The sequence below is a fragment of the Zonotrichia leucophrys genome, chromosome 2 (assembly GCF_028769735.1).
Source record: "Zonotrichia leucophrys gambelii isolate GWCS_2022_RI chromosome 2, RI_Zleu_2.0, whole genome shotgun sequence".
NCBI lineage: Eukaryota > Metazoa > Chordata > Aves > Passeriformes > Passerellidae > Zonotrichia > Zonotrichia leucophrys.
The window spans coordinates 6022173-6046534 of NC_088171.1; the positions used below are offsets into that span (position 1 = coordinate 6022173).

At 45.6% G+C, this 24362-nt stretch overlaps 1 protein-coding gene across 1 annotated transcript in view; it reads left to right on the forward strand.

Moving 5' to 3' along the window:
- Positions 1 to 1538: 1538 nt before the first annotated feature.
- Positions 1539 to 24362, forward strand: part of LOC135443558 (sodium channel protein type 5 subunit alpha-like) — a 214421-nt gene continuing 191597 nt past the window's right edge. Inside the window, exon 1 of the mRNA XM_064703849.1 lies at positions 1539 to 1603. The gene's annotated coding sequence lies outside the window, so the exon portion shown is untranslated. The remainder of the gene's footprint in view (positions 1604 to 24362) is intronic.

Sequence of the window (24362 nt, forward strand, 5' to 3'; positions counted from 1 at the left end):
CTCACCCAGCTCTTCCTTATGATACACTCCATTATTTCCTGCATTTCCAGAATCTTTGCATGTTTTTAATCCCTCAATCAATAATTTCCTTGAGCATGAGCTTGTCCTAGAGTGCACACCTGCTTTTCCTCAGTTGTCCACTTTTCTTGAGTGAACTGCCTTCCCAGAGCCACTGCAGCCCCTCAGTTTTTTCCCCTCAATGATCTGCTCTTTTCCCAGCACCTTTCCCCAGTCTGAGCTGCTGTCACTTGAGTATTTGTAACAGCTCCACACTCTCTCCAGAGCGGCAGCAGACACTTCCCAACACATCACCGAGGCAGTAAAGCAACACCACCCTCTCTTTTGTTTTACCTCAGTAATTTGGTGTTGTTTTCAATTTTTCAGAAGTTTCTTTCAGTTTTACTACCCTGAACACTTCACGTGGCTGGAAAATCCTACTGCTCTCTTCACATACATTCATCTGTCTATGATCTTCCCAGTCACTGTTGGGCAGCCTATTTTGGGTGAAAGCTGCTGTTTTCACTCACTGGAATTGCTGTGCTGTAACCATGACCTAGGAAGCTGTTCCTTGAGGCGGGGGGCACTGGGTCAGGCAGCTGCAGGTGCTCACTCCCACCTGATATGTACATTTATTAGGTTTTGGGAGGATTGGGATTTGGTTGGGGGTGGTCAAGCTTTGGCACTGTTCACGCCTCCCTGTGTGTGCTGAGGGATCCCTTGCTGTGTCCTGCTGCCAGTGCATCTCCTCCATCCCCTTAGCCCTGATTAAACCCTTTCTCTCTCCAAGGTCCCCATGGCACCCCCACTTCCACTGCAGCTTCCCCCATCCTTTCCCATCCCACCTTTCCTCTCCCCAGTCGTGTTCATCCCGCCTCACTCCCTAGACCATGGCACCAGATGTGACACTTAGGGACAGGGCTTAGTGGCGGGCTTGGCCATGCTGGTTTCAGAGTTGCACTTGATGCTCTTGGAGGTATTTTCAACTCTATGACAATATCGCTCCCTCACACATTTCCCACCGCCAAACTAAACAAGCCTATGACTCTAGCAGTCCATCATCCCGTTTCACAGGGCCGTTTTTCATCCCTTTCTTCTCAGTCCTTCTCATCCTTCTTTCCTCCCCATTTTTCTGTCACAATTTCTTCTTCCCTGCCTGTCCCTCCGCCCTGCTCCGCTCCCGGCCTGCTCCCGCCGCCTCCCCGCCATTTCCCCTCACGCCGTGCCCCACCGGCGGCAGGGGGCGCTGCGGGCCCGCCCCGGCCGCGCTCGGCGGGGCGGGCGGCGCCTCCCCTCCCTCCGTCCCTCCATCCCTCCCTCCTTCCTTCCCTCTATCCCTCCCCTCCATCCCTCCCCACTCCCCCCGCCGCCCGCCCGCCCGGCCGGGGCTGCGCTGGCTCCGCTCCGCTCCCGCGGCAGCCGCACAGACGGCGCGGCGGCTCCGAGCCATGCGCGCTCGGCGGCGGGCGGGCAGCGCGCTCCGCGCACGGCAGCCGGGCCCTTGCTCCCTGCGGGACGGGACCGCTCGCGGACTAAAACTCTGTGGATACAATGAAGTGGCTCTGGGACTCTTGGTGGTTTAGCAGGAAAAATTAAATAAACCAATGTAAGTTTCTCTCTTTTTATTTTGTTCCGTTTGTTGGTTTGCTTGGTAATAAAATGATAATAAAAAAAAAAAGGAAAGAAACGGAAAGGATGCCCGGTTCAGAGCGTGTCGAGGAGGAGGAATGAGCAGTGCTGGGGTTTTCCCTTCCCAAAGTTTCCCTGGAGGCGGCACCGGCACCGCGACCGTCCCGTCCGAGCCGGGTGCGGAGAGGGACCGGGGGCTGGAATGGAGGGAAGTTGGCACAGCAAAGCTTGTGCTGGGCTGTAGAAGCAGAGGATATAAAATCTATATAGATAGAAATGCATATTGCTCTTTAAAGGTAATTCTGGCAGAGATTCGCTTTAGTTTCCATCTTGCTTCCGCACCCAGAAGTGCCGGGAAGAACAAGCAAGGCAGAAAATACTCTGCAATTGTTCAGTTGATGTTATCCGGTGTCAGAAGTGTGTGAGTGGAAATGTAGTGGCAGGTGTTGAAGGGAAGAAATGAGCTGGAATGGTCATTTCTGTGGCGGCAGGGGAAATGTATCGTTCTTCTGCATGGCAAGGGTGTTACTGGTATTACTTGTTATAAGAACTGGCATATTTTAAGTGTGTTTATTAATGGCACCTCAAAGCTGTTTGTAGAACACCTTGGCTTAAAAAATTTGGAGTCACAAATTAAAAACTTGATTTGGCTCATGTAAATAAAAGCAAATCGGAGAGAGCTCTGCTGCACTCCAGCAAGGTGATAATGATTTTATCAAGGCAGCCCTGAGGGGAACAGTGACATACTGGGAGCACCGTGAGACAGAACAAAAGCTAAATTAAAGCAAAACTTATGCAACCGAAGCCTGGCTGCAGACCTTTCAACTATATTTTTCTTGGAGATTTGGGTGAGGAGGTGGGGATGAGCTTCCAAAAAGTGAATAAGCACACGAGCCAGGCACATCTATGGCAACAGGTCCCGTTTGGCCATGCAAAGGGTGAGCTGAGCCTTGGGAGTGCTTGAGCTGAGCTTTTCCAGTCGCAGCCGGGGCAGAGGCTGCTCCTGCAGACGAGCCTTGGATCCCGAGTTGGTGGCCCCGATTTCTGCCCCTGCCGGGCTGGAGAGCAGCTCTCCCCTAAACACAGGGTGGATGGTGGAATAAACACGGTGATTCAAAGAGGATTTGTCAATACTAAAAATAAACAGGCCCGCAGATGTGTCCTAGAGGGTCACGTCCAGGCACGGCATTTTCGGGGCCAATGAGCCGATTTCGGCGATTTTCCGTCTGTGTCCTGTCCAAGGTGCTGAAGTTCATTTTGCTGCAATTTCCCAGGATTTCGGGGTTTGGCAGAAGTGGTCTTGGAGGCTTCCTGTTGTCTTAAACCAGCGAGGGGGTTCCCCCCCGGGTGACATGAAGAAAAAGCAGGGATGTGTTTCCAGACACGTATATTTGATCCGTGCTTTTGGCGTGGGGAAGCAGACCAGGTGGAGACGCAGATGGATCCAGCAGATCCCATAAGCTTGTGGTGGCAGAGAATTGGAAAGGTCAGAGCTGTGAGGCAGTGAGGAGCGAAGCCCACTGATTTGAATGGACCAAGAAAGTGGTGGTTTTGGATGTGTTACTTCTGCTGGTTTTGGGTGCATTGCCTTGATGAGATGCTGTTCCAAAAAAGTTGAGGGGAGCCCAGCATCATTCCCATGGGATGGGAATGATACAGCTGGTTTTGGAGTGATGTCCATTGGTTTTGTTAGTATTTTTTTAATCTTGTGTAGCCTTTTCAAGTGGCAAATGTGGTTGACAAAAAGCTTCAGAGGGTTCTTAATAAAAAATATCATGTCTTTTTGGGGCAAATGTCTCAACATGTAAGCAATGGAAGTTGTGGCATTTTTAGATTAATGTGCCAAGAGCTCTCAGCCTTGAATAGTGGAGTTTATGTAACTTTGGTAGGGGGGCAGATCACAATATTGCCAGGAATAATCACAGATTAATGTTTTACTGAACTTGCTCATTACTGGAGTTGGATGTTGTAACGTGCTTTTTCTCAGCTCTTGCCTCTCGCTCTGAATCATCCACAGAGCAACTTTGCTCTTCTGTCTGAGGCTCTGAGGGTTTTACAGGCAGGAAGGGTCAGCTTCTAAAGCCAGAGCTCTCACACAGAAGTGGTTTGTGCTGCAAGGAGCCCTGCAGATTTAAAGCATGCCAGGGCTCTGTACAGTGTGGCAGAACGGATCCTGTTTCATGCCCTCAATCATTCGTCAGAGGTCACAAAGGTATTCAGTTGCATCATTGGGTATGTAGCCCAAATACCTTGACCATGAAGGGGGTATGTGGACCACGAGACTTTGTGACTCTGAATGACAGCTCATGGGTACAGACTTTAAAACTGCAACAGAGTTGAGAGCATTTTATTCCTGGCTTGAACCAGAAAGTGGCCTCGGTTCTTGCTGTGATGGACTAACACCTGTGGCACCAACTACTGCCCCCCAGGACCTTTACATGTGACAGGAAAAGGTTGAGTAGTTACTGTGTTCTTGATCTAAACACGTTGTCAAAATTATGTTTAAAAATTTACTGATGGGAAATGTCATCCTGACTGGGAGATTAATGAAATATAGCTACTATAAATTTCTTGAAATATCCTATTTATGTTGGATAGGGATTGGTTTAACTTCTCCTTACCTTTTTCTGTTCAGTGTCTTGAAGGAATCCTTTGTGCATGTATGGGAGTAAAGAACATTTTGGGTTGCATATTAGTCCATGTTGGTGGTTATTTGGAAATCCTACTCCTACTTTTCAGAATTAACTTTTTGGCATCTGTTATCACCTTTAGTGCCTTAGTTTTTGAAAGTTCAGCTTGAAAAACATAGAAGGGACCTATTGTTTTGAGAGGGTGGGTGCTCAGTTCTCCTGAAAATTGCTATCTCATAAGTTGTCTCTGATGATTTACTCTGGGAAATTATAGCCCTGATTGTTAGAAGATGACAACAACTAATTTCTCCATTCTCTGAAACAGAACTTTGGTAACTCAGAAGCAGTATCACTCTTAAATATCCACTTGAATTTCTGCCTTGTGTTCACACATTGTCTCAAGGTAGGGCCTTAATCATGGTATAAAGCAATTTATAGTTGGAGTTCTGTCATTGCTTTTCCCTTCTTTCACCATCTAACCTGGAGCAAACACATGAAGTCTGTTGGGTATATTTCTGTTTGCTTGTAGTGAGTATCTCTTCCATGGTGTCATGGATGACTGCAATCAGTTCAGATAAACGTGTTTATTTATCCTTTAAAAAGCATCATCCTTATGAACATCTACCAAAAGGAAACCCTGGCAATGTTTCTGTTGATCTTGGTTTATTATTTACTCTGCAGACCAAACTGAGGAGCCCACTTTGACCTGGCTCCGTCTCTTTGGGTTTCCCTTGCAAAGTGACAGTTTCTAAATCAGGAAGGAAATCAGGTCACATTTCTGGCTCTACAGGATTTATCTCATTGCTCTTCTTTCAAAGTAATTAGAGTTGCTAATAATGAGGAAAAGAAAACTTTTCCAGAACTGGAATGTCCCTAACTCCTCTCTCCTTCTGGCAGTTTTTGTGTCACTGAAGAGACCCAGGTAGTTCAGAAACTTTGTTGTGTAGGATCCTTCTACTCTGTTGCATACACGGTGTCTTCCTTTCAATGCAGCTGCAGGTGATCTGCTCACCTTTATAATGTATCTTCTTTCCCTTAGAATTGTGTTTTCTTATTTGTTTCCCAGTTATTCTGGAGCTGGTGGTACTAGCTCCAGACTGTCCATTTGTAGTGAGTGAGATCCCAGATTTCAGCTTGGGAGAAGAATAAGAACACATATATTACAGTTATCCCCTGTCCCAGTCCCTCAGCTGGCTCAGGACAGAGTGATTTTGTTAAATTCATGCAGTACCAGCTGTCACAACCACTGTTTGTACCCCTCCTTTTCTGGTTTCTAACCAGTGTGAGTTCACAGAGGCAAATTCCCATGAAAGATGGCAAAAGAACCACAAAAATTCCCTCTCTTCTCACACTCCCACCTTTGAGGAAGTGTAGCTTGGCCTCCCACCAGGAAGTCACCTTGTGAGTCATTAAAGTCCAAATTTTTGTCCAAAGATCCCTTATCTTTCATGGCAAAAACATGCCTCACTGCTCTTTGTATGGAACAAAGCCTTTGTTAATCACTGTTCTGCATAACAAGAATGGCCTGAGTTTTATTTTTATCATCATATTGCAAGAGCTTTTTGAATGTAGAGATTTGACACATCAAATAATACTGTTGTACCAAAACATGCAGAAAAAAAATTAAAAATTCTGCTAAGCTCCAAGTTTTCCCTTTACCCTTTTTTATTTAATTATAAAATTACAAGTTTACTTTTATGTTGTGGAAAAAGTAAGTCCATACTTTATTGGATTATTTGTTTCATCTCTCATCTTGAATTGAGTTTTCCCAGTTTGCTAAACTTTTCCTTTTTACTGCAATGCTGAGAACCCTGCCAACAGGTTGTAGATTCTTTTTAAAGCTTTCTGGATCCCTAAGGCACTAAAACTGCTCTGCATGCAAGTTATTGTTTGAAAGACATCTGCAATGTGTACTTTATTAGTTTTAAATCCAACTCTAGTATTAAATATCTAAAAATGTTTTACTGATTTTATTTGCAAGTGTATAAAAGTTAGGTGACTGAAAGAAGACCATGGGCATAATTAAGGTGTGTTGGAAGAAATTAGTCATTTTCAATATTCATGGCACTTGAAGGCTCACTGTGAACCCTGAGCCAGGTTTCAGGGTGCTCAAGGGGTCTTGGGAAGTGGGAGTTGTGGCTGAGGTTTTTTTTTTCCCTGCTGATGTTAAGTCTTTAGAGAAAACAAAAAAATCTGTGTCATACAAAGTTGTGGAAAAACTTGTTCATGGGCAAATTTTTAAGACCCAGCTATTATCTTTAGCTATTAGCTAAAGATAGATTAAAGACTAACTTTTTAGGCCAAAATCCATTCTTAAAGACAGTATTAGTTTTTAAATTATTTTTCTATGTTTTTTTTCCTTATCATAATGACATGGTAACTTTTACCCCCTAAAAGGGACAGTTTTTTTAGAGGCTGAATACGCCACTGGTGCTCCTGGCTGGCTTGCAGTGAGTTGGGTCTAACAAGGTTTGCTTCATGTTTAACAGAACTTTGGGCTTGGGAAACCAAAACAGGACAGCAGAGGGATAATTTCTGGTAATTTCCAGAGAAAAAAATCCCCCCCTGTAGGAGCCAGCTCAGATTTTGTGCCCCACTGCCAGCCCAATCCAGCCCTCTGTGGAGCGTCCCTGCTGCAAGGTCAGACACTGCCCTGGGAAATGAACTTTAAAGAAAGTAATGATAAGGAAAAAAGAATAAAAGCCCCCTCCCCATGATGTAAAGGTCATAAAGAGGAGCAACTCTGTCAAGAAGGTTTTGTTTTCACCTGTCGTGCAGCCACCAGAAGTGGGCAGAGGTTTAGGGAGAGCAATGTTAGCGGGAGGCTTTTGGGCAGAGGAGAAAGGAGCATCATTAAAGTGTTACAGCCTGACCTGTAGACAAGCACTTAGTGTTGTCTGAGGCCTGACACGCTGCTAGCACGTTACATAATGCACAATTATAAAATCACACTAAAGCCTCTTTAAAATACCTGCCTGATTATAACAGGGTAATTATGCTGCGTTTAATAGAGCTGAGTGCTGCGGGGAAGGGACCCCCCGGCACCAAACTTGCTCCTGTGCCTTCCACCCCGGTGCCATCCCCTTGGAAGCCCCAGACCCTCCCCAAGCCCCCCGGGTGTGTGCCCGTGCCCCGTTTCGCTCTCGTGTTACAGAGCTCGTCCTTTCCTTCCGGACGCGTTTCTGCCTGTCGCTGCTCCCCATATTAGTCCAGCCAGCGCGGCGTGACGCGGCCGCCCTCTCTCCCTCCCCGGGGCCGAGCACATCGCCTCCGGTGCATTGCCCAGCCCTGTCCCCAACCTCGGGCACGGCACATCGCCTCGGCTGCGTCCCCAGCCCGGTCCCCAGCCCTGTGTCCCGGCTCCGGCACCGCGCATCGCCCCCGGCGCGTCCCCAGCTCCGGCACCGCGCTGAGCCCCCGTGTGCTGCCCAGCCGTGTCTGCAGCGAGACGGTCTGCAAAGCACTGCAAGTATCTCAACGAGTTTTTAATTTATTTATTTTTTTCCCCTCCTCCATCTCTTAATCTCTTTTCAACAGCGTCTCACGTCGGGAGGGCCGGTCCGGCTCGGTGCGCGCCTGTAGTTCCCATTCAGCCGCTCCGTGGTCCCTCGGGAGATCGCCCCAAGTTCCCCGGGTTTGCCGAGGTTTCCCGCAGCTCTTCCCTTCCCCTCGTCCGTCAGACGGAGGGATGAGTCCTCTCCTCGGCTCTGCCGGCGTAAATCCAGATCGATTTGTTCGACTTCAGCAGAGCTAATCCAGATTTACGCAGCCCTTTCCCCGAGGACTTCCCCCGTTTTGCGCTCTGGGTGACCGTCAGTGGGCCAATGTCAAAATGCATCTGATCCAGGCAGATTCCCTGTCTACAGATATTAATTATTCCTTGGCAAAAGTTTCTGAGGAAGAGCAGTTGGGTTTGAAAACAATATACAAATTCTGTGGCTAATTTTAGAAAGTAAGGGGGATTTTTCCCCCTCCTGTTGAAACTAAATATAATTTGAAAGATAATGTACAAAGACTTAAATATAGCCTGCAATTATACATGGCATATGAATAGTTTCTCTTGGTTTTAACGTGTTTGGTTTATTTTTCCATCTTTCTCAGCAGACAGCTGTTAGATAAAGGGAGAAAAGTAAATAGTTGTTATGAAACCATACGTCATAGCTACAAGGAATAATTAAGAAAAAGGAATTATCATAATTATAAAGGAAAATAAAGACTAAATAAATCCTTTCTGTTCTTCTCTGTTAGTGTTAAACTGTCCCCTTTCCCATCATTTTATGACACCTCTGTAGTAGTATTTTAGCTTAAGAAGTACTTAAGTGCTTCTAGAAAAAATTTCCTGTAGGTCCATCATGTTCCTGTTCCTGCTGGATTCAGGCAGTTTTGAACTCTCTGGATCGTTCATGGGAAGAGGAAATTGGGGTAGAAACTTTCCTAGGAAAATCCCTGGGTTCTTGAGTTCCCTTGCCCTTGGTGGCAATTTTACTTGAGTTATACTGAGTTTGCTTTTCTATGAATTTGCTCCACTTGACAACCTCCAAAAGTTTTGTTGCATCCGCATGGTGCCTGAGCAAGCACCTGCAAGGTGTACAGATGTCCTGGCATGAACAACTTGCTTTTTCTGGCAGCTGTGGAACACAGTTCTTCTCCTCAAGTGCTGTTATGTCTGGAAAAAATTGTTCTTTTTGGTTAAAAGTTTCTTGGGTTTTTCCCTGTATTGTGGAACCTGGGCAGTGCTGGGCTGGCGAGTCTTGCTCTGAGTGTTGTGTGCTCAATAGTCAGGATGCAGTAAAACTTTTTAGCTTCTTCTAAGGAAAGGCCAGAAAGAACCTGGCAACACTGCACTGGGTCACATATTGCCTTTTTTTTACACAGGTATGGAGAATGGCATAAAAGACCCTCAAAAATAATAATAACAATACTAAAAAGAAACCCCAAAATGATGTTTGTAGACTCCTGGGAACAAGGCGAGTGGCTGCGCATGAGGCTGTGATCCAAAAACATTGAAACATTCTGGGCTGTGGTTTTCTTTTATTAATTAGTCTAAGTGATGTTCAGAACTGAAACCAAGGCTTTTAGACACATCTCTGGTGCCTAATTCTGCTCAGTGTATCATAACAGGGTGAATCAGGAGACTGTTTATTGAAGTCAGTGATGCAGTGTCGATGTAAAAGCGACAGAAGGGAGATGGAGGATTTGTTTACGAGCAGAAAAGTCCCCTGGACAGTTTAACACTAACAGAGAAAATTACTGAATAGCTGCAAAGCACAGAGCTTAAATGTAGCTGAACTAAGTCTTCTGGAGCATTTCCAGAACTATTTTAAGGGCCTGATCCAGAGCCTGATGAAGCCAAAGGTAAAGCTCTTTTTGACTTCTTCAGATCCGACATTATTTTTCAAAACATCATTGTGTCTCTGGAATTCTCTAAGGCTGTCTCCTAGGTGGTTTTTAATTAACTATTATGCCAGATGTAATGTCTTTTGTATCCCTTTAGTACTTAGATTTGAAAGTGTAAGAAATAACGGCATAATGCCTTTGTTGCACAGGAATTTCTGATTTTCTGTGTAGTCATTAGTTGCATAAGCCATTGAAACTCATCTTTTGTTGCTTGGATCGTCCATTGGTTTACCAGTGTGCATCTGTCTTATTCTGTAGCTTTTGAACCCACTGGACAACTTGATTCAGAGGTTCAGGACTAAGGGAGGTTTGGTATTTGCAAGTGCTGTTAAAGAATGCTGCTGGATTGAGAGTAGAGAGGCTCAAAAGAGCATTATATGTAAGAAGGTGACTGAATGGTGACCCAGCCATATACATTACAGAATTTTTATTGTGTTATTCCATATTATAGTCTATTTTATGTTTAGTGTGCCATTGTTAGGCCAGTGACTGCTTCACCTCCACCACCCAGGTTTGTGAGATCAGGTAATGCCAAGTGTAGGTTGTAATTGCATTGTTTTAAAGGGAGCTTGCAAACAAAGCCCTGGGGTCTGAGTGCGTTTTGAAATAATCTGAAAAGGCTCCATCATGTGGATTCAGCACTGGATCCAAGCCTGCTGAAGACCCTCATTGGCTTCAGGAGATTTGTGTCTGAGGAGGAATGGGTGTCAGGGGTCAGGTACCAAGGGTGCCTTGAGCTGTGAGAGAGCTTGATCCTGTTGAAAGGCTGGAGGAGGTGACAGAGGGACAAAGATGATGTCCCCTTCTTCTTTAATCCTGCAGCTGAGTCTCCCTCTTTGCAGGGGGGATGTTTGACTGTACTGGCACTGCTGCCCACTTATGTGCATCAGATGGGGATTTATAACTGTATGTAAAGGACAACTTCAATTTGTCTTTTATATTATAAAAACTATAATATAAAATTATGTGTTTATTTTTTAAAAATCAGGAATAAAGCAAGGATATTGAAAATGCAATTTACAGGTCCATTTTGGTGGGAGCTGGCCTGTCTGTTGTGGTGTCAGATGGGATGTGTGTGCCCAGCTATTGCAAGAAGCTGGTGCCAGCCAGGCTGAGAGGCAGCAGGGATCTCTCTGAGGATCCCCTGCCTGGTGTGCACCCATGCAGCGAGGCTGTGACTGCTTCTCCCCCAGCCCAGCCCTGCCCATTGCTGCGAGGAAGGGAAAATGGAGGGTGTCCCTGACCCCGGTAATCTCCAGCTGCCACCGAGCCTCCCGGGAGGCACCCGTGGCCAGCACAGATTAACACAGCCCACAGCAGGGACTGGCCTGCAGCCAGTATGGCCCTGGGATCAAAGGAGCATGGAGGTGGCTGAGAGCCACCTTGGGGCCCCTCCTCCTCGCCTCGCTCTGCTGCAGCCTTTGCCTTCCCTGCTGAATCAAACCCACCCTCTGCAGATCAAAGTGCTTCATTCCCTGTGCCTTGGTGTCCAAGGTGTGCTTCCAGAGCTGAGAACTGGATAAAGTCTTCTTATGGAGTGATGGTGACTGTTGGTTATTGTTTTTGATACTAGGAAATATAGAGGAAGGTTAATTGAAGGTGTATTGGTGACAAATGATTTGGATAATGTAGGGATATAGGGTTTAATTATTTGATAAAAAAAAAAAACATGTCAAGATAAAAAAAAAATGAATGTGTAAAATTCAGGATCTTGCTTGGGCAGTGATATAGATTTGTGCTGGTTGCCTTTTTTCTTGATGGGCAGAAACAGGGTGTTGTGACCCCAAAGGATAGAGGATGGTGGTACAAAGCTGGGAACCATCATGAGGATGTCACAGGCAGAGCCAGTGCAGAGGCCGGGAACCATCTCTCAGGATCTCTGCTGCTCAGAGTGACTCTGAGACACATACAAGCTTCTTTTTCCTAGCCTGGCAGTCAAAGAAGGAGTTAGGACTCTTCAGGTCTCGTTCTCAAGGTTGCTTATTTTTTCTTATTTATAAAATTCTTTCTTAACCTGCCAAGGTCTGTCTAGCAGGTTGGGTTGAGGCACACTGGCCGCCCTCAGGGCAGTGTTATCTTTTTATACTAAAAACCACATGTACATTATTTACAATAATTTTCTAATACCTATCACCTATGTTAGACAGTGAGCTTCTACTTTAAACTAATCTAAAAGTGCCAACATCACAGAAGACTGAGGCTAAGAAGAAGAAGGAGAAAGGCTGGACATGCCTAGATTCCTCTATCTTGCTTCTTGAACTCTCATTCTAAAAACCTCAAATTTTTTTTTTTTTTACTTTGTGACTACTTAAACTTTTGTGGCTTGCAAATTTTCATCTAAGTTTGGTAATTGTTTTTTCTAAGGGCTAAATCAAAGGCACAGGGGTCTTGGGCTCTGTGCCAAGGTCTCTGTGCCCCCTGGGCAGAGACTTTAGTCTTCCAGGGCAGCCAGAGGAATTTCTTGGGTTCTGACATCCATCATGAGGATGTCACAGGCAGACCCAGTGCAAGGCACATAATGAGCTGTGCCCAGTTCTTAACAGTGTCCCTGCCAGCCCAGCCACCTATAGGAGGAAAGGAGCAGGAGGGAACTTTTGCAGCATTACTTTAGAGTTTCAAAAGTCACAAGGAACCATGGAAAGCACAGAAATTGGCGTCACAGCACTGAAAATGGGGTATTTGAATGGCAAGCTGGTACCTTGATTTGGTTTGCAGTGGGTGGTCTAAGTAAGAAGCTTTATTTCTGTTAGAGAGGTTCTTTTCGAGGGCTGTTTGTTTGCCAGGATCAGGAGGAAGGTGGTTTAAAACTTATTTTGGGGAGATTGTCAGTGTTGTCCCCATCAGTTCCAGCAGCCCTCATGTCCCAAAACACAGAGCCCTTTCAGGGCCGTCCCTCACCCCATGCACTCCCTTTGGACACCTTGATTTTCAGCTTCTCATCCCTGGGCCCAGAGCAGCTCTGTGCTGAGCAGCACTGCACAGCCACACAGCTGCCAACAACCAGCCCTGGGCTTGAGAGGTTTGTTTTCCAAGGTGGGGCTGGTGCCAGCTGCTCTGTTTTTATGGTGTGATGGTCCCTGGGGGTGGCCAGGGATCAACCCTGCCTTAACTTCTGTGCACCTGCTGTGTTACCCCTTCCCAGCAGTTACCCAAAGTCCTGCTCAGGCAGGAAACAACCTGAGCAACAACCTGGAGGAATACAAGGGAGTTTTCTCCTCTCACTTCTGTGGTCCAGAGTCCCACCCTGAATGATCATGCTTATTTTAAATTGCGCCAGCTGAGCATGCATGCTGGTTTACAGGACTGTGTGGCAGGACTCAAAAAGCAGCATCTCACACATTTGTGTCTGTAGAATGTCAAATACATTGAATATTTTCTTCCCAATGCCAGTTTGAAAGCTAGTTTTATAGTCACAGCTAGCATTGCAAATGTCTGAGTGGTTCCCTGGTACATGATTTCTTCCAGGAGGCTCCTACAACTTTAATGAATGTGAAAGTTGTGATTTGCATGGGAGATCATTGCTTATAGCAACTACACAATGTATTAGGCTACCCATCAGTCTTGCTGTTAGAGCACTCTGCAGAATTCAATAAGCAATGTTATTTACTCAGTTGTTTTTAGGAGCTTGAAAAACTTCCCAAAATGTCTTATAATCCAGGAAAAAGCTTTCCTGCAAAGCAAGTTTGCTTCATTGATTGCATTTCTTCACTTTGGTTACTGAATGGCAGGCTAAAAATAAATTTTAAAAAAACCAAACCAGTATTGAGATCAATCGCTAATTGATTTTTACTTGTCATATCCAGTTAAAAGCAGAACCAATGCTTTCTGAAATGTTACTGGTGTTCTGGAGCTTTGTAAAGCTGCATATGAGAGAATACATCAATAGCAGAGTGTAAGATCTCTTAATTTGGGCTTCATACGGAGTTTTAGGCACGTAAATGTCAGACTAAAGTTCAAGGGTTCATCAAAGTCCTGTGAGGATCTCCAGTGTCAATGAAATTCCTATTAAAAACTGTCCTGTGAGGCTTTGCTGCTTGCAAATGCTGGTTTCTTGAAACAAAGGTTGCATGGATGGTTGAAGAAAAGGCCTTCACAGGGTAAAGGGATGGCTGAAAAGAGTTCCTGAGCAGGAAACAATGAAGGAGCTGTGGTGGGATCTGCCACAAAAGCCAAGCTCAGCTGCTTTGCTCCAGCAGTGACACCATCCTGGAGGGCAGGGGCAGTCTGAGTGGCTCTGTCCCCACACCTCCAGTGGCACCAGGGGTTTGGGTTGCATCCCCAGTGCTGGAGGTGCTGGGAATCACTCTTTCCCAGAAGCAGAAGGGCAGGCAGGCACCAGCCCCCCTGTGCTGTGTTTGGCGTACCCCGACAGCTCCCCATCCTCACCTCCCTCTCCAGAGGTGCCTCCTGGCTCGCTCTGCTGGGGCTGATGCACTTCTGGATGGTTTTCCCTGGACTGCCAGCCTTGTGCCTTGGAGGGGGGATGGAGGGAGGGGAGAGCCAAAACAGAGGACAGCCTATTTTTAGGCTGCCTATCTCCCACTCCCTGGAAGGCTGGGTGCCAATTAGGTGGTGTGGCAGGGTGATGCTTGCCTGTCTGTAACGCAGCACACCAGCAGAAAGGGCGCAGGGCTTGGAGACATCTTCCTGTACCAAGGGACCCTGAGCCTGTCTAGGTTTTTATTTTGTGCTGTTGCATCTGCTCATTTTTATCTGGATGTCTTCCTCCTCCCTCCCATCACAGTTTATAACAGAGCTCCGTGCACACTGTGTTGTGAAGCCCAAGTACATGAATTTGGCTTGTGCCTTTCTGTTCCTTTTGTAGTGGGATAAGAAAGAACAGACTGGAAAATTTAGGCTCAACTCCATAATTTAGAGATTATAAAGCCATGAAATAAAACTGTGATCATCTACTCTGTCTCCAGAATAGCAGAGGGCTCCTCATAATTAGTATTTTTTCAGCTACAGCATGTACTGTCAAGAAAAGAGGAATTGAGCAGGATGGATTTTTCATCCTTCAGTCTTTGGTAGGTTATTAGTCTCTGGTAAAGCATGGTTAAATGATTTTCTTTAAAGTGTGCACATTATGCCTAATTAATATTTCTTTTGTTCCAGTTCTTGACCACTGGATTTCTCCTATATTATTCTGACAGAGTGCAAAGTACTCTGTGATAAGAAGTAGTATTGTTTTACTGTGTTTGTCCAAGGGTGCTGGTACTGTGATTAATTAATCCCTTTCCATTTCCTTTGGTGTGATCGAGCTCTTTGCAACATTTACTATGAGCCTGATTTCTAGCCCATAATTGTCTTTAATGATACTTCCCTAAACCTTTCTAATTTATCAGCACAATCCTTGTGCTTTGGACATCAGAACCAAAATGGGGTAATGTTCCCATCAGTTTCTATCACTGTCCCCCGAGCCCTGATTAACCAAACCCTGCATCAGCTCTTCTGCACTTTCCTCCAGAAAGCAGAAATGTTTTCAGTCCCTCACATCTTTCTGTTTATCCACATAAAACACTGACACACTTGTGGTTTTCTTCTGGTGCTTCACCACGGTGTCCCAGTACTCTGGAAAGCAGCAGTGACATTCTGAGTACATGCTGGCCAAATCTGTAGGAACTCTTGGGTTCAATTATCATAACTTGTTGATATAGAAAGTCTAACTAAAGAAACCAGGATATTTTAGACTCCTTTTGTACATCTTTACAGCTCTTAAATGTGAAATGTCATTCTCAGCATATTCTTGCTCCATTGCATGGATTTTTCCCCAGTACAGAACAGAAATAGGTATTGAACATTCCTGCCCTTTCTGTGCAGTTGTGTCTGACGGTACTTAAAGGATACGTTTTGTTCCTTATGGGTTTGAAAAGTTCCTTTTTGCCCTGAAAAAGGCCAGCAATTCCTCTGGCTGCAGTTTTATCGCTGATTTTTTCTATTCTAACACAAGCACCTGTGTTATGTGTTATCATGTTATTCTTGACTTCCTTTATTTTTTTTTTTTTTTAAGAAAGCATTTTGCACTCCGGAGTGTGTGCAGCATTTTGGTTGTCATAGGATAGGAGGTAAAAACTTTTTTGATCTCTTTCAGGGACCAAGAAAAGTGACTGCAGAGGCTCTGCACAACTTGGCCAACACTAGATTGGAAGGATAAGCTGATATTTGAAGAGAATTGGGGAAATGGGAAAGGGAAAATTCTCCTACATCTCATTAAGTGTGAAATTCTTTCTCTGCAGAAAACCTCAGCAAAACAGATCTGCTTCACATCACCAAAGCTCACAGCATCCCTTTTATTAAGGGACAGGCTAAGGAGGTTATAAGCCTCCAGATATTGATACATGACACTCTGGTACAAGTTCCCACATCACGTCATGTGATGGCAAAAATAAATTCCCTTTTTTTCCCCCACAAAATATTGTTATGATATCATGCCACCTTCTGTGTTTCTGCTGGCAGCCCACACATAACTGAGGCTTAGAAAAGTGACACCAGGGTTAAAATCAAAATCATCATCCCACAGCCACTGTCCTTCTGCAGCTGAGCAGTGAAGTGCTCCTTTTTGACTTCATCCTTGGCTGGAGACTGCAACAAAACAGCACCATTGGGACACTCTATCCTGAGCACACTCTTGCTGGGCTGAAACACTCAGGAATTTGGGAGAAGTTCTCTGCTCTGTGGGAAAACCCAGGCTGGGAGGTGAGCTGCAGCCCTGGATCACTGAGCTGACCACCAGGGTCTGTGCGGAGGAAGGATAACTTCCCAAATCACAGCTGAATCCCTGCAGAGCAGTGAGGTTTTCTTTAATTTGCTGGAACTACCAGAATTCAACCTTTCAGACCTCCTGATGCTGGGGTCCATTAGCAAGACACACAAGTCTAGGCTGTGACTGAACATGAACTCTGGGCTGATGCATATTTATTTATTAATATTTTCTATTTTATGCTGCTGATTGTCCCAGATGCAGAGGAGGGAAATGACTTTCAAATGAGAAGATTTTTCTTAAGCCTAGAGCATAGCTGTACTTGGAATGCAAACTTTAATCAGTTGCTTGATGGAGAAATATGTAATAAAAGTGCAATCTCTGCTGGGTTCCCTTTCATCCCAGTATCAGCTGTAGGGTTATGTCCCTTGGAATAAATATGGGTTGTGTGCAAAATAATTTAGGCTCTTTGTAACAATCTTGTTGCAGAGACCATCTACCTTTCTTGTGTGCTTATTTATCTTCTTTATCACAGCAGTGATAAATATTAATAATAGTCACAAATGTGGCTTGGTGGGGAAGCTGTGCTTCACTGACTTTTTTTGGGGGAAGTTGAGTATTTATAATTTGGAGATTTTCTAAGTCTTACTCTTGCATTGTCTGCTTCTTCAGAAGCAGTGTCTGCTTCTTCAGTTCAGCAGCAGTTCAGGGCTCCCAGACACAGGAGTGCCCTTAACCCCAGGGAGGCATCACTTCTTCCAGCAGCCCAAATCCTCTTGCCCAATGCACCTTGCAGGCAACACAACCCAAGCATGAGGAAACTCCACTCAAGAGCAGCAATATCTCTCTGTGGCTGATTTCATGAGCTGTTGAGGGTCCACATCATCCTTCCCAAGGGGCAGCCCAAACCCTGAAAGCTTTTGCTGCGCACCTAAAAAACAATCCTGGGCGCTCCTGTAAATGGTTGCAGCAAAGAGCTACTGGAGGAGGCTATTTTTTTTTTTTCAGGGCAAAACCAGAGAGGCTACTTAGCATAGTTTTACATGCTGCTAATGTGGTTTTATTGCTTCTAGGACCTGACCTACTATCGTTATGTGCTGCTGTGGATGCTTTTACTCATTTGGAGCTGGTCCAGGGATCTCTAATGGGGCTGTGCACTGCATGACCTAGGTGTGCTCAGCATGACCCCATCCCCTGCACTGGGAGAGCTGGTTTATCACGCTGCTGGGGACTGGGAGGACTGGGAAATTGGGCCAACATCATGCTCTGCCTTGTGCTGGAGTCTGGATCCTGTGGAGTGCTGGGGGATGGAGGCAGGGACACCCCTGTTGTCCCCAACATGGGTTGGGTTTCTTAATGCCATGGGTTTCTTAATGCTCTGCTGAGGACTTGCTCTGTGCACACACAGCACTTCAGTCCAAGCACTGGGATGTGTTGAGCTGTGAATCATCCCCCACTGCTCTTAATGAGAAATCCAACAGATTCCAAATTAGGAATGGACAAAGAATGGCTTTTGGGATTCACCTTTCCCTGCACTGCTGAACCTGGGAGTCTTGCAGCCAAAATAATGAGTCTCAACATTATCCCCTTAGCCCTATAAGCATTTCCCTCAGTGGTATATTTAGCAACATAAATTATGTTTTGTGTGTGTTTGGTGCTCCTAGTTTTGGCCTTCCTTCCCACTCTACAGCCTCAGATTGCCAAAGTGATTGTGTGCTGTTTGTTGTGCTTTACAAGGTTTCTTGACTGCTATCAGCATTTTACATTTGGTACAGTTTTCTACTTTTTTTTTCACCTCCATGTATATAATGCTGATCCAGGCAGTAACATCTTGGCTGCAAGGCCAGTTTCTTTCTGAAATGCTTAAATAGAGACTGAGTAAACCTTATTTTGATGAGCGGTGACTTCTATGCCTGAATAACTCATAGGGACCTCATCGGTATTTTGAAAAGCTGAATGTCTCTCCTTTGTTACGGAAGTAGCAATTTTTTATTGGAATTGGCAAAAAAATTTGGATCACAGAGCTGAAATCTTTGGATGACAATGTGATTTTACTGGGTGACAATGTGATTTTTGGGTGCTGTGATCAACAGCACATGTCTTTAGATTTAAGCTAAAGGAGAGGATCACACCTTGTGTCACTTGCCATGATTTTTAAGTGTTATTTTTTAGGGGCAGGGCGTTGATTGTCCAGACACTGCTCCTGGGTTTTATTGTCTGTGAGTCCTCACTTGTTTCTCCAGGAGAAAGGAATGGGTGAAGCCACAACAGAGTGATCACAGGGCTGGAGTGAGGGTCAGACAGAGCTCCCTGGAGACTGATCCACTTGGACTGATCACTCTGCAGTTGCTCCCAGTTCAGCCAGCCTTAAGGAAGCTTGGCTGGCCTGAGATAACCTCCAAAGGAAGGGCTGCAGCAGCTGAGGGAAAGGAAATTATAATTTTGGATGAGAGGAATAGCAATCCAGGGAGGAGAGCCTGTGTGTTGCTGAGAATGGGAGATCAGCCTGAGTTGTGTTTGCCTTGGGTACTCTTGAGTTGTCTGAGTGAGGTACTTGGGTTTTTGATGACACTGAGCTGGAAAAATGAGGCACTGGATTTCAAAGAAGAGAAAATGAGATAGCTGGAAAGAGAAAACCCAAACCAACCAAGCAAAACAAACAAACAAAAGAAAAAAACCTCATCGGAAGGTATGTAATTGGACAGAAATCATTTAATCATCCTTTTACAACAAAGAACACAGTTTTTCTTACTTTTCAGAGGTAAAACTGAGGGCAAATTGCATGCCCAAAGTGTTGTAGGAATGACACAGCCTGAGGGTTACCCCTACACCATATCCTAGTAAAGAAATTTTTTGTCCATTTCTTCAAACCTCTACAGAGAGCTCCTTCCAGTCCCAGGGAACCAATGAAGGATCTTTCCACCCATATCTTTCCAGAACTTCTCTCTTCACCACCATTCATTTATTTTTCCCAAATCCTTCCCACTCCTGCCTGGATTCTGCTTAGGTGAACATTCCCCATTCCCATTGCCTTGCTTTTGCTTCCTTCCAAGCAGAAGTACGTCCCACCCCAAGGGACAGCACTGGATTCAGTGTTTTCATGGTCAGGAGCAGTGTGAGCATTCCTTACATGGTTAATCAGGTGTAGAGAAAGAGCACAGTGTGTGTGGCCTTGTGTGACCCCAGACATTGCCAGGAGGTGCCTCTGCATTGGTGATGTGTGAGCTTGGAGCATCTGTGCTCTCTCCATGTGCTTTGCTGAGGCAGGATGGCTAAAATGTGCTGCTTAGGTGATGAAATACAGAAAACCTTTTGTCTTGCAAGGTCTGTGCTGCTCTCCAGCCCTCAGAATATGCCTCTCCTGGGGTCTGCCCAGCATTTTCTCTGCATGGAGTTTGCTGTGCATGTCAAGACTGTGCTGCAGGAACAGGAGAGCATTCAAAGCATGTTGGCATGAGTGGCTCTAACCGTGGCCCTACCCCCATACAAGCTCTGAAAATGCACGCTCAGCAAAACTGCTGAAAATGTGCTGGAGAGCTTAGCCACCAGAGTGCATCTGTAAAATATTTAAAAAGTAGTCAAAGAGGGGGAGAAGTGAAGAGCAAATGGAGAAGAAAGTGTGCTGCTAGTTCAGCAGAAAAGACAATTGTACCTGCTGGTGGCAAGAACAAGTTCATCATCTGACACGTGGAACTCTCCCAGCTTGTCACAACCAATCCTGCACACCCAGGGCTGTTTGTTGCATTAGCAATGAACCAGGGAGCACAGGAAGCTGCAGCCCCTCTTGGCACATAGGTCAGGCACCAGCTCCTGCCTGTGCAGGTGTGGCTGCTGCTCTGCTTGGACAGGAGAGGGGAAGGTGAAGGTGTGAAATGCCACTGAGGTCACGCTGCGTTTCCCACCTCCTCTGAGCCGGGTGTTGATCAAGCACAAGGGCAAAGTCAAGCCTCAAGTGTTATCTGCTATTTTGTGAGGTATCGGAATATTTACCAATATAGCCAGACAGGACAGACCTGAGCTTGTCTGGCCCTTGGTACTGAACCAAATAGCAGCAACTGTGGTGTTTCACCCCAGAGACACCTTTGGCTGGTTGAACACTGCAGCTGAATGCTTGGAGACAAGTACAGCCATGCAGGGGCTCTGGTGCTCCTCAGGTTTGCCTCTGATGGAGAAGCTTTAAGGCAATGGTGTAGGAAAGGAGTCGGTTCTGATGGAGGGTTTCAATCCAGAACTTTATTCTGGCCCACAGGCCTCAGAATCCAGCAACAGCTCCAACAGAACTCTCTGAACTGCATGTTGCTGTTCCTTTAACCCTGGGGAGAGCAGGAGGAAAGGGGTAGGAAGCCACCAACCAGGTACATCTTAAGGGACAAAGGACACCTGGATGGCCCAATGACCGGCCAGAGGTAGAGGGCATCTTTTGAATTCTGCCAAGCACTCAGTGTCCTTCTGGAATGCCAGGACTGACAGACAGTGCTCAGCAGGGGTCAGGGTGTGGAAAGGAGAGGTGATTGACACACCTGGCAGGGAATTATCAGGGAAGAACCTGAGGCAAACCATGACATCACACCACAACAGTGAGGAGGACTTCAAAGGCACCTATCACCCTACAGCTGAGGTTCGTTGTGCTTTGGCTAAGACAGGACCAGTTTTTAATCTTTGGCAGAGGAGGACACAGCTGCCTCCAGATCCCAAATGGCAGCTCAAAAGTTGAGCTAAGGAGAAATCTGCATTCAGCTGTAAATGAATAGCGAGATATCAATTATCCTACTCTGAATTCAGCCAAGATTGAGGGGAGATATTTTTCACAGTATGTGTGAATTCCAGAGGCAGGGTCTGTCCTATGGACACAGCTCACATCACAGAGAGCTGCATCAGTACTGGTATAGCTGAGGCTAAAATCTTTCTTGGAGTTTGTTGCTAAGGTCTTTCCTGCTGAATGATGCACAGGAGTGAATCAGCAGTGAGATGTGTATTTCATGTGTAATGTGCTCAAGTGGTGTGATTTGTTCAGAAGGCAGATTGCCTCACTACATTCTTGACAAAAGAGTCTTGAAAGTTGGAGCTCCGTTGAGTGTGTTGCAATAATGCATCCTTGCAGTGCCACAGATCTGAATGAACTTGGTGTGATCTCCATTTCATATCTTTTGTATACCTGAAAGAAAATCTTCTACAGGCAGAAATAATGCTCCAGGTCACAGCTGACCCTCAGGACATATGCCAGATAAGAAGCCCAAAACAAAGAAAAAAGCCCACAAAACTTTTGTTTAAATCACATGGAGGTAGCTCTGTGCTGGACTTCAGTCTGCTTTATCTTATTGGAGGTAAAATCATCTGACTTTCCTCAAGGTTCCTGTCAGCTCAGGAGAGAAAAGCAAGCTGCACCTTCTGGAAAAGGATTGCAAAGTAGAGTCATTGGCTTTCATGGTGGAACTGCATAACCAACCACACTGGACTTTGCAATCCAGATTTTTCTCAGCATCTTGACCTGAACAGATCTGTTCACAGGATGAAGGAATACAGAAGTGACAGTAATGAGGGAAGAACAAATAGATGAACTCTCCTGTGGGGAAAAAAGTTTGTATTAACTCGCCTCCTGACAGCAGCCCTGGGGCTGCCTTCAAGACAAGACTTGCAGGAGGTGCAGACAGTAAATCCTGAATTCTAGAGATGGGTGAGCATGTGTGGCACTGAAAAGCACAAGCTGGTTAATAATTGTGGAGTTTTTGTTTATGGTGTATACAGGCTGCATGGGAAGGGCTCATGATAGAGAAATAGAGCACAAGGTTCCTAAGGATCATGGAGACCTTTCACATCTGCACTGACCAGCCCAGAAAAAGCAATCCCAAGTGTGATTTGGCCTTCCTGACACATGAAGCCTTGTCCTTCCAATTTTCAAAGCCAGCAGCTTGAGTTTGCCTGTCAGGTGCTGATTTTGAGGTAGGAGCTGCCTCCAGAGTCAGGGCTGACTGATGGGAAAGCAGCTTGGCTCTGGAGCAGGGAGATGATCTCCCATTGTGGGCATAATTGCTGCATTCCTTCACTGGGAGAGGAGTGGAGCAAGCCTGCCTCGGTAGGACTTAGATGGAAATGGCATTTTTAGGGGAATGTTTGAAATGCATCTTACAGGCACCCAGTTAAACACTCCTCTCACTCTGGCCACAGGCCAGTTTAGAGCCCTTTGAACTTCTTGCCCTCCAGGCAGAACCCAAAATTGAGTTTTCCTACCACTTCCAGGATGCCAGGTCGTTGCTATCCCCAGTGGAGAGAGCCCAGCTGCCTCAAGTCTCACCCCCAGCTCTGTTTGTCTTGTTGGCCCTGATCGTGGTTTCTCAGGCTCATCCAAAGGCAGGCATTGTTTTCTGCAGCTCCTGTGGCACCGTGTCCACTGGCAGACCTCTGTTTTTAGCAGGGTTAGGAGTCAGACCACAGCTGGTAGCCAGGCAGTCTGCCAGTGTGCTGGGCACATCAGCCATTTCTCATGATATAGAGCAGCTGAGCTAGATTTTTTTTTTTTTTGGAGTGTGTGTGTAAGCTTTGAAACACGTTGAGCTTGCCATGTGGGAAAAAAGTTCTGTTAGTCCCGTGCTTGCCTGCATCCAATTGTGGCAGGGGCACAAGAGTTTGGGAGCATATTTCTGCTCCTGGCTTAAAGCTTGCTCTCATCATATCGTGCCTGCATGCACAAAACCTCCTGGTGAGGCACCAAGGTCCTGTTTCTAGCTGCAGATCCTCAGTGTGTAGGCAGGGAAATAAAGTTAAAAGTGTGTGTAAATTCAGAGGCTGCTTCTGCAGCTCTCGTGCACCAATTGTGGCAAGGGCACAAGAGTTTGGGAGCATATTTCTGCTCCTGGCTTAAAGCTTGCTCCCATCACATCGTGTCTGCATGCACAAAACCTGGCGAGACACCCAGGTCCTGTTTCTAGCTGCAGATCCTCAGTGTGTAGGCAGGGAAATGAAACTAAAAGTGTGTGTAAATTCAGGGGCTGCTCCTGCAGCTCTCGTGCACCATATGCTGCTCTCAGGAGAGCAGAGTTTCAGCCCAACCATCAGGTTCCTGTGGGAGTGTTTCAGTGCTGCTTTACTGCCCTAGACAGAAGCTTTGCAGGAAGTTATTGCCCCTGAAGCAAAATCAGAGCTGAGTGGCTTTCATGGTCTTGTTATTCTGCATGGCCCTGCTTTAAGGGATTGATTCATCTTATCAGTGGTGGTTTCCTCCTCTTCCTTCAGGAGCTAAGTTTTAGGCTTTACTTTTTCAAGGCAGAAAAGGATGAGAGAGGCTGCCACAATATTAATACCTGCACAGACACACTGATTCTGCTTTTCTGAGGGTATTTTCCTTAAACAGGAAAAATAAATCTGCCATTGCTTTGAGAGTGGCAAAACTAATTCAATGTGATTTCCTATGGGTCTACTTAATTTACCTTTAACTCACTCTTCCAAGCCCATGGTTTCTTCCTGACCACTTGTGGGGCTAAATAGCAGCGTGTGCAATGGCTTTTGAAGATTCCTTTGTATCCCTAAACTATGGACATGCTGGCTTCCAGCTCTCAGAATGGATAAGGGGTTGGAGGTACACTGCAGAGGAGGCCCAAACTCCCACTGATTTATATTACTTAGCTCTCAATTTCTATATATGAATTTAGTATGTCTGAAATACCTACATCTGTCTCAAGTGTGGTTGAAATTGGCCAATGGATTCAAAAGTTATTAGAGGGGATTAAAAGACAGACAGCATGACCAGATAAGCCTTTTTTCCTCAGGAAACTAGGCTAAAAAGGGAAAAAAAAACAACTAGTGCAAGGACTCCTGTGATGTCCTCTCTTCATCCTGGCTTTTTTCACTGTCTGGGGTAGTTAATACTAAAAGCTCTGAATATTTACAGAGGATTGGTGCAGCATAAAAAGAAATGGTGCTCTCCTTTCCTCTCACTGTTTATTTACATTACACCTGCAATACTGAATGTCATCAGCCCACTGATATGAACCCCCCCACCAAGTCCTCTGTCT